General features: G+C 37.9%; 1 protein-coding gene across 26 annotated transcripts in view; it reads right to left on the bottom strand.

Annotated features, from left to right (window-relative positions):
* Positions 1–15874, bottom strand: part of picalma (phosphatidylinositol binding clathrin assembly protein a) — a 49084-nt gene that overhangs the window by 32607 nt on the left and 603 nt on the right. The window lies entirely within an intron of this gene.

Below are 15874 nucleotides of genomic sequence, written 5' to 3'. Positions count from 1 at the left end.
AAGAAACTGAAGTCGGGAATGAAGATATCCATCAGGTAGACTATACTTCTAAAAAAAACAGAGCTCTTTTTCTTGATAAGTGTATATGGGGGAAGAGTTCCCAACCCAAAACAGTATACGATTTCTATCTACCCAGATAAAAAACTAGAAAACTAGGGAAAAACTAGAAATTCCCTAACTGATCCTCAGGCAGTAACATGACTTCAGAAGGGATCAAGGGAGGTACTGTAACATATCAATATTTCAATAACAACATGCTGTCACATGGCCTTAAATCTGCTCATCTGTCACATACTTTTCACCCACCACCTCTCCAAAGAAGAACATCTTGCTTAGGTGTATTTTGAAGGAAAAATCACTAAAAAACTCCATGCACCAGAACCTAACATTACAATTGTCTAATGCTGGACACCTAAGCTGGACTGCTTAGGCAGTTACTCCAACAAATAAATACAATTAACGTGGCATTAAACTATAAATGATCATGGCTATATGGTTAAAAAAAAAACTCATTGACCCTTTTAATTCTTGGGCTGACAGAAAATGAGAAACACTTGGCTAGCTACACTAAAAGTAATCACATGATTTCAAATAACAGCAGGATGATGCTGCCCTAATATAATATTTACATCGCGCACATGCCAGATTTCAGCATGACAGATGAATAATAGATAAATATTTTATTAGGTAGCCTTCTTTTAAACAATTCTGTGTATTGCCGTATGAACAGCAAAGCTATAGGAGTATAAAATGTTGATATGAAAACATTAGGACAAAAATTCCATCTACATTGAATTAAATTGCATTTACATGGAAACTGAGGAGAATGTAAGCTTTTTAGATTGAACCTGTAGATAAAGATCTTCAAAAAACCTTTGTTTATGCCTAAGAGTAAAGTATGACGAAGGCGTGTTTTCCTCCTTATCAAGATGACGTACATGTGGGAAATGTGGTAGTGGCAGTGACCTTTACTGAGGAACACTTCAAGGCTTCAACTTCTTGTAAAATGTGTCAAGGCTAGTAGATCAACGGTGGGATACTCATGCCTTCTGCTTTGCAACAGAAAGCATAATCGGCATCAATGTTTCGAGCTGTACTAGATGGTATGATCAAATCAAACACTGCCACCAACCAACAACTTGTGACAAACGGGGCCTTGGTAAGATTCTGGAAGAGTGCAGTACATCCGGCTTCGAACCAGAATACGGGCGCCGCTCTTTTAGATGAAATTCAGCTGAATGGCTTGTGCTTTCTGAGTGAGAACACATGAGGAATACAGAAAAAAAAAAGTGGCTGCTTTACATTCACAAACAAAAACAACATATTCACCTGCTTCCTGCTTTTATAGGATCATGCCGAGGTCCTAAGTAAAACAGAAGTCATTTCATGCTTCTAACTAAATGTACTCTGAAATCAATTTTTAGCACAGGAGACATATAATTCCCTTGTTTGAGTCTGAGCAGCCCAATATGTATTTTCAGCTGCTAGATTATCTCCTGACCTCATTAAAACAGAAATGAAGCACATAAAAAACACAATTTGGTTACTTTGTAACAACTGAAGTTTTGAAATACACACCTCTACTTCGGTATATCCATGACAAAGAAAGATGCACTCATAATATTTTGATAGGCACAACAAGAAATGTCATTGAAAATGAAAAGCCAGCTAATAAAAAGCTCATACTGCAAACTAAATGGTGCAGGAAGAGGCCCTGCACAGGCCCAGCTTCTCTGCTCAAGCTCAACAAGTCTGGGTCTCTGATATAGAGGAGGAGATGCTCTATTGAGTAGAGAAAGATAAGCCTGTGTATTTTCTCAGCTTAAACACAGTGTGCAATTAACCGCAATTACTGCTGCTAAACACATAAATTAAACACTTGCTGCACGAAATGTTTTGGTAGCTATATTAATGTGACAAGCGGAGGTACTAATTTACACAATTCTTTACTTCAGACTGCATTAAATCTCAAAAGAAAACACTTTCTATTAAGGATGACGACATCACAAATGTAACTTTCTTTAGTGATTTACTGTAGTACACAGGATAATGAACCTTTTTTTGTTTGATGATTTTATGTAGTTCTACATAAAAAGCAAGGTCGAATAAACTGTTTTGTTTCTAGAAAGAAGAAAAGGCTATTAACCTGGCACATGCAAGCACATTTTCATACATTTTCTGGTTACCTGGCGGTCAAAGCTTACTTTTCAAACAGTTCCCTTAGTGTAAATGTTAAGAGGAAGCTAAATAAACAGGGATTTGCTGAAGTCTTGCATTACAAGTTTTATTATACTAATTGAGGAGATGCTGCAATCTTAAAGCATATTTCCTGAATACAAGACTTTACTCAGATTGCAAAATTAACCTTTACTTTTCCTTAATTCAGCAATTTCTTTCAAGCACAGTGCACAGCTGGGCCACGTACAGACACACACGTTTAACACTTAATGTTAACATTTAATGTGGGAATAAAGGCAGGACAGCACATAACCAATTTATCCTTCAGCAGAATCCAGTGGGTTCATTCTTAAATCTTTTAAAGTTAAACACTCAATGCAGTTATTGAGAAAATCACATATACTTGATAACAGGGCATTTTAAAAAGAAACTCATTCTAATGAGGAAAAAAAAGTGATTACGTTTTTGTATATTTGAGCCATACATTCAAAACACTAGGAAGGCCAGTAAAAATTACATTTCTGATGGATCTGTTATTCAAGGACATTCTCAATAGTGTCAAGAGTATTCTTAAGTATGCCAGGTCACTAAGCAAAAGAACATTTCTCTGCCTGGAGTAATACAAAGATATCTATTATGGGTGCTCCTTTCAATGTAGCATGTCAAGAGAATGATGCCAAATATACCTCTCTAAGCATTTGCAGTGTTTACTGAGCAAAGAAATCTGGGATGTAACAACTGTAAAGACCTGAAACAGACACAGTAAATCACACCATGTCCTTGGTTTGGTTTAATGCTGAATACATATTTCAGGAAACCTTCTAAAGTATAATATGCAATAAAGTCCTAGTGTTAACATGACCAAATAACCCAAATTGGGTGTGCACCTGGGGTCGTACTAGTCCATAAAAAGAGGTGTTTCCACCTCTTGCCACACTGTCCAGCTGGACTAACTGGCTCCGCTAACAGGCCTGCTTTGCAGTCTGTTCCTTGTTGGAATATGAATTATGCCATCAGCTTAGCAGGAAGGAGTGTGCTGGGACAAGTAAATCTTATATACAGGGTAACAGAGATACAGAGTCAGGAAATCTATGTAGCCTATAAAACGTTTAAGATTCTGAATGGCGAAGCAAACTAAAAACTAACAAAGCACCCTTTTTTCTTCCAAAGCAAAGACGATTCACTTTTCTGAATTTCTGTTTCGGGACATCAGGCTTAGAATTAGCTGTTCACAACCATTTACAAGTGTTTTTTTTTTAACATCAGCACATTCATGTCTAATTCATAAACAATTACTTAAAAATCTCCCGATCTCTATTCAAGGATCTCAGCTAATAAAGACTTATGAACCAAAAATAAAGCTATAGTAAGTTAATCAAATTAAATTAAACATTTGAAACTACACTGGCTTTTCCTAAAATTTCTCTTTATAGAAGCACAGATTGTTAAGGATAATACTGTACAATCCTAAGGACACATGGCATAACAGCACTAGAGCACCATACTTTCTGATTAGCTGTAATTTTTAGAAATGAGTAACTGCTTGACAACACTGCCTGTGGAGTACTTATTCTACATTTCTTAACTACGATCCCTTACTACTAATACTTTGTAGTCTGACCATTTATTTTTAACATGAAGTACAAAATTATCTTTTCAGAAGCAGTTATCAAGATTTCAATATGACTTAATCCAAGATTCATAAATATGAAAAACATTTTTCATTAACTCAAGTTTATATGGAGCTCTAGAAATATGAATTTCAAAATGTCTACACTTTCATGGAACAGCCTATTAATTTTGAAGAAACAAGACAGGGTACACCTGTTTCTATCTTTAAAAAAATATTTCCCAATCATTGAAACGACTTCCTGCTGCGTGTTTACCTTACCAGAGATACTGACCTTCGCAAAAAAGCGTAGAAATATTTTGCAAGGTTAGTGCCTTCCTTATCAATGCGCAGCTCAAACTACAGTTGACATTGAGCATCACTACAGAAAGCTAAGCTGTAATGCTAGACAAGGGCTAGCATTGTGGCCTATATTTCTCCTTTATCTTAGAAAAAAAAATAAACTAGGACAGCATAACCTTATTGAGCTGCACCATTTAGTCTCATTCACTGCGTTATCCAGGGATATCTGTAAGCCCCACGTGGTATAGAAAAGTAAAGGCTGACAGCACATAGATGTAACATTACACTGCTGACAGGTTCACCTAGAAGTGTAATCTCGAAATGCTGGATGACGTAAACCAAACACAGGGCTCACTCTCGCTTGAAAAACGTCAGCTACACGACAGCAGCTAGACATTACTTTGCTGCTATTTCTTGCGTAAATGTATTTACATTTTGTGTTTATATGTAGCGTGCAGGAATTTTAACCTTACAGCATACTTATACCTGGTACAACAGAGCTGAAGTAAACTAATAATAAAAGATCCAGGCAAAAGACGGAGATCTTTAGCTTCTTTACCTGATCAGGTAAGCAGGCTCTCACACGTACACTGCACTGAGAAACATAAATATTGCTGCCGGAGCAACTGCCAGAAACAGAAATATTAATGATGTACAGACACTGGCAATCAATGAAGTTACTCCACGGATGGAGACAAATCAGATGGGGAAAGCTACTGCCTGAAACACACAAAGGGTGCAGAGCCACTATTAAACATGAAGAGGAAGGTAGCCCTTTGGTCTCACATGGCTGGAGGAAGCCAACAGATGCCAAGACCAATAGGCATAGGGGGTAGTTAATGAGAATTTAACGCCATGGAAGAATCTTCCTTAGGCAGTGGGGAAGCACTGCTCCCATCCTGGTGGAAATGTCCCTGAAATAGAAGGAGATAGGTTTCAAGGAATCGGAGAAAAAGAGACTGATGGAAGACTATCTTGGCACTGCCTAATAAGAAAGACCGCTTCGAGTGAGAAATTTAGAAAGCAGACTAGCTGCCCAACTGGTAACAGTGCAACCTGACAGATTCAGTTAGTGTTCCCAGCACAGAGCTAGGCTTTTGTTTTGATGGGGAAACTTGGGCAAAAAATACCATTTAAATAACATTTCTCCATTGTGTCTGCATGTTCCTTCACATTAGAGGACTAGACTTAAGAGCCTGGCTGTTGTGATCAGCACAGCAACACAATGTCAGAATATTTCAAAAGGTAATGTTCACTACACTATTCTCAATCACCCACTCTTTAAGATTTAAATGTACCCACCTACCTGCAGCTCTAAAACTGCTTCATACACCACTTCCAAACAGGTTCATCTTTGCTGACAAGTAAATATTACAAACAGCGGATGTGAAAAGTCACTCTGCGCATGCGTCCCCACTGCCACGGCAAAACCAAAATTATATAACACTCCTTCACCGCACCTTATAATATAGGCATGAAATTACAAGCTAGTGTTAGTGTTTTTTACAGATGACCTCTGTACAAAATTGTGTTGTCAGGATTCAATTTAGTACCCCTTGTAATAAACAGTTTTATTAGCAAGGCTAACCGTATTCTTCAATTGGCAGTAGCTATACAATGTGTAGAATTATCATCACACATAAGTAACCATGTGGACTCAGTAAGGGGTCAATAATGCATTACCGGAAAGCTGCCCATTTCCTAATGCAGTTCATGTATACAGAAATAGACAAGGTTCAAGTGAGAATTGGTTCTCCTCTGAGGAGCCAGAAAAGAGAAGAATGTTAACCCAATCAATCAGGCAGCATTTGCCATGCTCAAGTTCAAGTCTAGAATGAAGTTGCCCTAAACTAGGTGTAATATGTTCTTCATATGAACCCTGAGACTGCTTACACAGTATTACGCCTCACTAAGTTAAGAAAAGATTAAACCTCTGCTTAACATGTAATACTAATCTCCACTTTGCCTTGTGGTTTAGTTTTTGACATGGAAAACAAAACAGTATGAGGAAAGCAAAAGGGTGTCCCAAAACGGACTCCCTTATGCTACCTAATTCATCAAGGTTCTACTGTAGACATTACATAAGCATTGCCTTCATACCTCAGTAACCCACAGCAGACGCCCAGGAACCACTGTGGTAAATGCCACTGTAACTCCATGTGCTTAAAGCACCGCTCCAAAAAGTGTAAACCTCAGAACACAGGGCTAACTTCGTAACTCTTAATCAAAATATTTATCAGGAAAGTGTCTGGCAGATACACCCTTTTAAAGTTAATTTAAGAAGAGTTATAACATTGGAAAAAAATACGTAGGCTTGTGGTATGTCCTTCATTAATATGTCTTTTGTATCTAACTGTGGAATCACAATAACAGTTTATAGTTTTATACATCACTGGGGCAGCTAGGAGAATCAAAGAACAGCAGTGGAGTCAAACACAAAGTTGGATTTATTTCACAGTGCAGAACCATACACAAAACCAAGAGACATGCTCTCGTCGTACAAAGTGGTCGATCCAATGATGACTCACCTGCTTCCAAATGAGGCAATATGCCTACTTTCATTGTAGAGGATGTAAAATTTAGAGATCGCTTCACGGAAGCAATGGAAAATAAATATGTTGATAACTGAACAATGAAGAGTGTGTTCCAGTGGTTTCAGGTGGTTCATATACCAGCAGAATATGTGAAGTTGTAAAGAGAGACATGAACACAATACTAAAACCATGTCTCCTTGGCAAACATTACAATGTCCCCAAGTACCTCTCTGACTAGGAGACAGTGTCCCCAACTAATTCCAGGTCTCAAACTGCTGCTTTTTAGAATAATGCATTTTGAGGTCAAACCTCCAGAACTGGTACTGTTAAAGCATCCCCCATCTTTTCCCTTCTCTAATCTATACAGGAGACACCTGTTCCCTGGGGCTGTCCATCATGCTCTGTCTTTTCTGTAAGCAAGGATGCCCCTCCCCAACACCACAAAAAGCGACCTCGTTCTGATGACTCAAGATTTTGCTCAATCTCCCAGCTTCCTATAATCAATTTAGAAAACATTTTGATTGCTTTCTGCACAGTCTTTCACAGCCCATCCTTCTGTAAATAAATCCTAGTAAAGCACTTTGAATAGTGCTTACCAGGAAATGGGCTTAACGAATTGCAATGCATTAGTATTTTTCGCGGTCGTTTACACCAGTGAAACAAAGTATTCCAATGGCTATACTTTAAGAGTTTTGCTGAATAGCGTAGATATTTAAAATAAACATGCAAAATTCATACAACTAAAGAAACAGCAGGGTGGGAAACTAGAAGGAAACTACTCAAGGTGATTTGCCAACATCATCTAAAGCGGCAACCAGGGTATAATACTACATCAAGCAGGTTATATGCTACATAAATACTAATCAACAGGGGAAAAAAATAAGTGTATGTAGCTGCAGATCATACATTATTAAGGGTGTAGAAGGTGAGTATAAGTCATTCATAATTCAAAGTACTGTATTTACTAATGTATAATTACTCCACATTCAAGTATATTTAGGGTGCACATACTAATGACTAATTCATAGCAGTTGAATACATGCAAATGAAAAAAGTCTGCTGTACACATGGACTCGTTAGCTCTAGTTAGCTTACTGCAAAAAGTGACTGTAATTGTACTGATGTTTGTAGTCTACATACTTGCTGGAGCTCACATTGAGCTAAAGAGGTCAAATATAACCACACTGCATAATTATAACTTTTTTTCATTAAAAATTCAAGTATGAATGAGAGGCTTTTATTGCAGATATAGTTTATTACATTAGAGAGTTCCTTGAGGAAAGAATTTATTTCAACCTGTGTAATTCTAAAGTTTAAAAGGGGAAAAGAGAGTGGAGATGCTGGTCTTCCTGTACTTAGCTGGACTATTTCTAAAAAACCTGGAATGCAATTCCAAACTTTTCATGACAATAAAGCTTAGTCAGTTACAGTACATAAAATCAATGCACAATTGTTTTCTTTCTTTTAAAATTCTTTTTACATCCTAATAAGATATTCCATTTTTAAGTAACTTCACAGGTAACATAAAATGCAGAAGAGGGTGTCCTGAGGGAACTGGTTCAGTATGCCTTGCTTTGCTCACTAGATGAAACTTCTTCACACCGGCAAACATGCAAAATATTACACTAGAATGATGATCTCCACTTCTGATCCTGAGATGCCAGTGTCTTCCAGTTTTCCTTCAGCCCCAGCTATTACTGTAATAAGTGAATCGTGTGTTTACTTACGAAGGATCTGAAGTTATTGCACCCGCAGAAACCACCTCTTCAGCACCCAAAGAGAATATCATGCACTTTATTTCATGCAGTTCTGAAGCAGTTTGGTGGGAGCAATGTTACGGGAAAAGCAAAGTGGGGTTCACTGTGTGCGTTTCTTAAACCACCAGCACATGCAGTAGGAAAGGTTCTAAATAACAGCAGCAGTGTGTTCTCTGCTCAGTTCTAAAAGTATGTGGCTGCCAAAAACAGCAGAAAGAAAATGACAGGCATGAGGAAGCTTCAGAGTACCATTTGCATAATAACATTTTACATTCATGTTATAAAACACATGTTTTATATGAGATGACAGAATTCTGCTATGGCCCAGCCATTAAAACTACATGCATACATATGGGCTAAACTCGGCTGATGTCTGCAAAGGTGTTACAGGAATCTCACTTCTGATTTTATATCAGTATGTAGGCTGCTTTTTCAAATGCCATCATTAATGAACTCATGTACATGTAAAGCAACACTTCTTCACATCAGGAAAAGAGAAGGAGCCTAAAGAATTAACTGTGAAAAAAGATTTTTCCACCAGAATAAACAGGTGTTGTTTCATAACGTGCAGAAACTATTTTCTATTTAGATCTTCTCCAGTCACATAAGGCATCTTAAAACCTTCTAATAAAACTGTACTTTCAACAAAGTCTAGTAAGCCTTTCTAAAGATTCTTAGGCTAGAGGTAACCTTTCTCTGGGGTATTCCAATCATACAAAGCATGCATCATCATAATGAACCCAGCCCAAAATTTCTTATTACAACTGCTCTTACAAGTTACTATACAAATGAAATACACAAAGTCAATATTTCATTGGGCAGAGTTTAAAGAGCACACCCGAACTACACAAAACTTGAAGTGATCATAATACCAGCAGAGGCAGAGCAGTAAAGCAAGGCATTTAAATGACCAACATTTTTATGAAACTAGCATAAAAAGATATCCGTCTACCAAGTACAAGGACTATCATGTCAAGTCACTGATTGATTTTTGAAGTTTTTAAAGATGCTAGCTTATACTGTAGCTAGAAATTCTTCTCATGTGCTTTATTTGGACTGTTATTCCTCATTCTGCTGTGGTATTATAGCAAAAGGGAAACTATAGTAAAAATACTTATATTCCTTTATAGTGGGTAAAATTTGCTCTTATTTTATCAAATTGTTCTGTTCACCATACCTGCCTTACAATTTCTATCACTCATTACTGTAGAAATTAAGCTACTACAGTGATATCACTGAATGCAGGTGGCATTTCTGTGCAATAGCTAACATGAGCAGTTCACACAAGCAAAGTTTCACTCACGGTTCCCTTGTTGTTATGGATATTGTTTGGCAGAACATAGTGTAGATGAGATGAAAAAGCTTTTCTCATCAAACCACTCCAACAATAACTCAGAAAATGGGTTGCGGACTCAATTAGAACCAAATCATAAGGAAAGAAACTTTAGAATAAAGTTGGACATGAGGAAAAGCAGTAAGCAATTTACAGACCTGGCCTTCATAGTTTTGTAACATTACATTCTCTCTCTAGGCATTTTGTTCAGTGCAGACTACCCTTGAATTTCCCTAGTACAGTACGTCATTTTACAAACATGTATTGTGCTGTTTTTTATTATTGGTTTTAAGTCACATCACCTAGACACCACAGTAGTATACTGACCTTTCTACTTTAACCATGAAATAAGAAACCATTCTCCTTTAATATAAGGACATTAGATTTCACATAGGTTTTGGTGATGAGTGGTATGATTATATGACACAAAAATATAGGTTTTCTATAATGCATTATACAGTCCTGTAAGGTACATGATGACTGTATTGTTGTAGCAACAAGCTGGTTCCGTCATTCGCACTGCTGAATAGTTCTGCATGCTCCTCCAATGAAAAATAAAATGGGCCTCTTCTTTAGCACTAATGAAGCTACCACATCTATCACTGTCTAAAAATGATGGGAAAGGATGGGAGTCTCACGGGTCTGGAGGGAACGGAATGCAATGGCAATCAGGAGAAATTCTCACATTCCTTCCCTCTTGATGACAGGAAAAAAAAAGCCATCAGCCCTACCTCTTACAGGCTGAAGGCCAGCACTGAAGGCATGAGTTTAATGAGACCAGCGTTATGCACATATTGAATACCTATTTTGGATTCTGTCTGCTAATGCACATTACCTTATGTCATAAATAAAGGTGGGTGATGCCACCTTTGACTCTGAATGACTTTTTTTAAAAAGCAAAGACATCTCAATTGGTCATTTACAATTGACTCTTATCTTTTCTAGGTTCTACAGTACCTCGCAGTCCATCTAAGTCTTTATTGGACTGGAGGAATGGAATGGAATCTAAAACGCAGAACTCTCCACTACTCATTAGAGCATTTGGATAACAGCTCATGTCAATAGCCTAAGCTGTCTCATCACTTTCCAGTCAGTAATAACTGCTGAGGTGTAATGGAGCTCTCTTGCACACTAGAGATCTGGTAAGGAACTTCTTTTCACCTTGATCAGACCACTCCACCTAATCCACCTCATATGGGCTATCCAGATTAGCATGAGATTCAAAGTACAACAGCGTGATGGTTGTCCGTCGTGTCCGACGATGACGGTAGATACAACAGCACTGAAATACAAAAAGACACTTCTGATTTTAATATTTATAAAAAACTTAAGGAACATAACCAGATCTTTGTGTGTGCTTTTCAAAATTGGACGTTGCTTAACTCATCTTAACTTCCCTAATGACGACAATAAAGGGGTAGTTAAAAAGACCTGAAATTATACAACAAATCAAAGCCCCTGTGGTGCATGATAAACTCAGAAGATTAATGTCCCTCAGCATTAATACAGGGCAGCAGCAAAAAAAAGTTATAGCACAGATGGTCTTTTTGTGCATCGCATGGCTTTTCAGAATAGTGACCTCACTGAGAAACACAAGTTCTTCACTAAATTCTAAAGCACTACTTTGTGCTTGATGTTTTACGTTTAACAAACATTTAACATAGGCAATTGGCTTACGAGGGTGTGTAGCACTGAAGTCTGAGTTCATGTAGTGCACTACCCAGGATTTCAACCCTAATTACACACACACTGAGAAAGGGTTTTGGACCTCCTATAAAATTAGACACCGGAGAAATGCTGTTTGTATACCAAAGGCAATGCCAGCAGTCACTCACAATTATCCCAGAACTGCAATACCAAAAACCTTTATCACCACCCCTCCCGACATCCCCATTACTAAAGAAGCATTTCTTGGCCCTGTCTACATTAAACCTACAAATGAATGTTAAGAGGTCAGTCAAGCCAGTTTGTCTTATCGGTTGTGAATTTGAGGCATGCCCTTAAAACAAGACCAAGTACAGCTACTTATTTAGGAGATGAACCTAAAAATAGTTTCTCACAGGAAATGAGTTACACAGGCCCCCCAGACCACAAAACCAAATATCTGAAATAGAGGCTCATCAAGAGTGCACTTGATGTGGTAAAGTCTACTCCTACACCCCCGGTTCCACAACTCCCAAGAATTACTAAAAAAAAAATTAGTTCACTTAGTAAAAAGAACATCCTTGTCTTTCATATGCCTAGGTAAGCACACTCTCAGGAAAGTGTCTGCAGCTGTCATCTGGCATTTTAAAGTTAGGAAGTTTCCAACGACTTGAGGTACTCAAACAGATAAGAGTGTACTACATCACGTAAAGGGAAGAGACTTCCGGAACTAAAGAAGTGCCCACAACATCCCAATACTCATACACAAAAATTTCTATTTTTATAAAATGCTCCACTCACTGCATGGCAGCAGGTGTTGATCTATTTAACGCAACTGTTTCACTGCAGGTGAAAGTCATCTCCTTTACACGCCGACCTTTCTGTTCTAGGATAAGTGAGGGGAGGACATGTTGTAACAATGTTTTTTTTTCCCAACATTACAACCAGAACTCACCCACTCATTTGACACTTTACACTGTTAATAAATTCAACAGAGAACAAAACAAAATGCCTCTTCAAACCCCATGAGATCATAGAAAGTTGTGTTCTGAGCATTTAAAAAGCAAGGAGTCCATTTCTGGATTCTGTGCCCCCTTTTCAGCATGGCATATAGGGCAGTACACTGGTGTAACAATTTAATGACCTTAGAAAAATTAAACTATAGGATGATCGATGGAAAAAAAACACCTAAGCTGCAAATCAACCTGTAAAACTCTAGGTTAATCTGCCACTTAATCGAAGCATTAAAAATCCTTGAAACAATGACAGTACATGATTGCACCATTTTACAGGTTATTTTTACATTTCAAAATATAGGATTAGACAAAACAAAATCCAGAGAGCATTTTTAAACTTCATTCAGGGATCAAAACATTTTAAAAATACTCGTGCTAAAAGCTCTAGTAATTGATCAGGTCCCAGAACAGAGAGTATCTTATTGCTGGATAACTGTTAGGCCACCAACTGGTTAAAAGTTTAAAAAATAAAAAGTGAAAAATTTCCCTATTATTAAACTTATCTGCAAATAGAAAGTGATAGTACTATAACCCTGCTACACCCATGTTTTATAGCTATAGGTATTTTCATTTACAGCTTTTAATTAAATATTTACAAACTATTTGCTCAGTGAGTAAAGGTCTTGGACAATTATATTCCGTAAATTTAGGGAAAGCCACTTCGTAAGTAAATAAACAGTTTCACAATGCTGGTTTCAAGATAAATATCTGTTAATAGGAATCTATCAACAAAATCAAGAAAGCCTGGCTCTAGACATTAATGGAACACTGTACAGACTTAGAAGAAAGTCTTACGGTGCTGGAAAAGCACCAGAAACAATCTTTTACAAATGCTCATGCAATTCAGAAACACATTGTAACATATCCCAAAACTAAAACCATAATACAAGTTAACAAGCTTCACTGGAAGCAGCTCAAAGATGTTGACTTCTTTTCTGGGAAAGCCCTTAATTATGTAGTTAAAATAGGTAGTAGTTTTTTTTTTCTTTTGAAATTTACAGACAATCCCTAAACTCTAAAGAAACTCACGAATGACAAATTCCATTAAAAAGCTATTTTTAGGTTTTGTTATCCTGACATGCATTAGTTCAAGGGGGGTTACAATTCCTAGTGCACAGTGGCCATAAATAACTGGAATTTTTAAAATAAGATGTGTGATTCACATATATTAAGAAAAAGATGTCAAAATTCCTTACTCAACTTTGAACTTCTTTAAATTCCACTGTGAAAGACAGATCATTGGACACAAATGGTAACTAAAGAAAACATTTATATGCATTTTAAAGAGAGAACAGTAGCACTGCTATAGACGGAGGATTTTCAGAGTATGGAAGAAACCATCAAGTTTTGCTGAAGTTGATACCGTTTCTTCTTTCAAAAAAAAGTCTCCGAGATCCCCTGATCAAATAAACTAGATGGGCTGAATGTTCCCTTTTTCTTTGCAAACTGTATGTTGTCAAAATTGGAACTTCTCTTTTTACGAAAGAGTGATGAAAGATTTTGTTTTTCCTATTAACAAAATACATGTAAATGTACAGCAGCAGACGCAACTATGCAAATATACGCTGAAGGATAAGCAAATATTTTACAGCTCGTCTGAAGGAAATCTCATTTAATTGAAGTGTCATCTTTGAACAAAACTGTCATTAAAGGCTGACTTAAATTGCATGAAAGTAGCAGCCCTTCCACACCTGAAGAATTCTTAACAGTAGCAGCCCGCAAACGAATGTCTAGCACATCTGCGGTGTTACTTTTCAGCTGAGGAAAACTGTTACAAATCCACAACTTTCCGTCGGTGTTCCACAGATTTTGGATTTTCAGATGGGGTTCCAGGTGGAGTGTCACTTCCTACTGCTTTACAACATATCCCGCAAAAGAAATGGTCAGTCACTCTTCAGCCTTCTCTACTTGAGCAGATTTTACTGACTTTACCTTAAATAGTGTCGGCTTAAAAAAGGCAGATTGTAGCCTTCTAAGATGCCAGCCCACCAGCGCCAGCCCTGGGAGTTGTCCGTTACCTCTGCTGTACAAGGGAAGTTAGATACACCCCAGTTTAGAGCAGTTTCTAAAGGCTCTTTACAACTGTGGCTATTTTCCAGCACTCTTTCAACATTTCAACAGGGGAAAAAAAAAAACAACAACTCAGGTTTATCTCCAGTTATTCAAAGTTAACTGAATGTCACATATGAAACATCTCTTCAGACAAACCTTCTATATTATCACATGTATGCTGTGCCTTTTATTCTGTAGAGTGGAATAAACTTTCTCAGTTTCTCACTGCAGGATCCCTGTCTCTTCACTTGGCACGTCACCTGGGTTAAATTAGTTTACTTTAAACTGCCGTTCGATTCGAAAGATTTACGATTAAAAAGTTTAGGTTTTCCAAGCGGGGTCTCTTTAACATTACAGATACAACTAGTAAAGCAACCCGTTATAGCCCAACTGATAAGGCTTGCTTTTTTTTTCTGAGCAGGAGTCATACTTGACAGCTACAACTACAACTACAAAACATCTGACGCCTGATTGTTTCGCTATTCGGTGTGCAAGAGCGTTACGTGGTATCCAGGTGTGACGGACAGTAGCCTCTGGTGTTAAAAAAAAAATTAAAGGAAGTGTGACGCCCCCTTCCATATATTTTAGACATGGTGACACGTCGAAATCACGATCACAGGTCCGCCGATCTTTGCCCCCAAAACCACACACCTCATAAGACAGCTTCAACTGCCCCGAAGCGCTACGAACTGTGCAGAAATTGGTGATATACAGTCCGAAGAGGGAAGGAAAAAGTATTTAAATGGCGTGTTGAAAGTTACCAGCAAGTGGGGAAACTCCTATCCAACACCCTCACGGCCATCAGAGGAGGCAGGAATAATTAGGCTAACTAGGGCACTTAATACGTCCTAACTCAACCCAACAAAGACAAGCCGGGCAGGAGCCTGGAGAAATCAAACGGTAAACCGATTATGTATATCCACACCACAATAAAATAAACCTCCCATCAGAAATAAATGACAAGATTACTCAGAATTACGAATAAAATTAATTAGGATACTTATGGGGGGTGGAGAGCAGGAAGGGGGGGGGGGGGTGAATCAGAAATTGGTCTATAAGAAGAAGAAATAAAAAGATCAGTGATCGATGCCTCGTACTTCCACAGAGAGAGAGAGAGAGAGGCTGTGTGGCTGCGGTGAATTATTTTCCCAAATAAATAATTAAGGATTTAAATGGAGGGCATGGAGGTCTAACTCACAGATTATTCATTTAAAAAAAAAACAGGTGACAGCATTACGCCCAACACGACACGGTGACAAATGTAACGTACCTGCGAGACGTTAATATTAGGGGGCCGATCCTGCTAGTAGTGCTGGCTGATAAGATATTAGTATGAGATGTACTTAGGCCTCAGCACTTAGCTCAGGTCTCATCACCGTCCTTATCGCAACTTTAGCCCCGATACGCAGAGGGCAACGGGTGAAATACGTTATTTCGTGTGCGGCAGA

The sequence above is a fragment of the Atractosteus spatula genome, chromosome 7 (assembly GCF_055471065.1).
Source record: "Atractosteus spatula isolate fAtrSpa1 chromosome 7, fAtrSpa1.hap1, whole genome shotgun sequence".
Classification (NCBI taxonomy): domain Eukaryota; kingdom Metazoa; phylum Chordata; class Actinopteri; order Semionotiformes; family Lepisosteidae; genus Atractosteus; species Atractosteus spatula.
This window is presented reverse-complemented; position numbering and strand designations above follow the sequence as displayed.